Genomic DNA, 1,209 nt, shown 5'->3' with positions numbered 1-1,209 from the left:
GGGAGGAGCGGCTTAACCTCCTCCTACTTCTCCTTCTCCTTCTCGTCACGTTCTTCTCCCTTTCTGCTTCTCTGCGTCTCTCTCTCCCTCTCTCCCATTCGCTTTCAACTTGTTTTCACTTCTCCCCCCAAGTTTTTCGAAAAAGTAGAAGAAGAAGAGAGAGAGAGTGACCACGCCGCTTCTTCTTCTTCTTCTTCTTTTGCATCTGAAGTGGTCAGAAGACGTGGGACGTCTTCTGACTGGGTGTGCACCGCGTTTCCGCGTTTTTTGCAAAAATACTTGCAACTATTCTGGAGCATTTTTAGCTAGATTTCATCATAAATAGGCCGAATTTAGAATCATTTATTCGATGATTTTGGAGGCATTCTAGTAGCCTTTTTTGTGAAAACATAAAATATTGCGATTTTCAGACCATTTTAAAGCAAATATTGCCGATTTTCGGCGGGTTTTTTGAATCGAAAAATTGAGCGATTTTAGAGCTAGAAATGAGCGTTTGAAGAGCATTTAGCTAGTTTAAGAGCCAAGTTTTGCATTACGAATTTCGGGCGCTATTTAGCTCCGAAAATTTTGTTTTTTTTAAAGCCAAACTAGCGAAATTAGGGTTAAATTTCGATAATTTTGGGCAGGTTGGAACCGGAATAAGCGCTAGTTTTTTGGTTGTTTTACGTCTAAAAACTACTAAGATTTTGAATAATTTTTGGACGATTTTAGAGTCGAAAATCAGCATTTTTGGGTAGCATTTTCAGCTAGTTTGAACTTCGAAAATGACGAAAATTGAATTGAATTTTGGGCGTCATAGACACATGAATTAGTGATGAGCAATGAGGAGGATGTCTTCTCTCCATCTCATCTCGAAAGGAGAGAAGACATCGTCATTTTCATGCCACGTCATATTAGAAGCAGACATTTTTTGGCATATTTAAGCGATTTTTGGGTCGTTTAAAGCCTGTTTTCGAGTCATCTGGGAGGGTTTCTGGGTAGATTTTTTGCGCAGCCTTTGATAACGTCAGAAAATCAGAATTCCAAATTTTTCGGTTTTGAAAAAAAAGTATATGTTTTAATGTCAGAAATTGAATTTTCAAAGAATTCTAGAAGAAGAAAAAAAAGATATTCTAAAAAATATCATAACAGAGTGAAGATTTAGCCGAATTCTTCGAAAAAATTCAATTTCTGATATTAAAATATAACTTTTTTCAAAACCGAAGAAAT

This window comes from Caenorhabditis briggsae (genome assembly GCF_000004555.2).
Source record: "Caenorhabditis briggsae complete genome, chrIII, whole genome shotgun sequence".
Lineage (NCBI taxonomy): Eukaryota > Metazoa > Nematoda > Chromadorea > Rhabditida > Rhabditidae > Caenorhabditis > Caenorhabditis briggsae.
The sequence above is the reverse complement of the archived record's forward strand: the minus strand, read 5'-3'. Positions refer to the sequence as shown.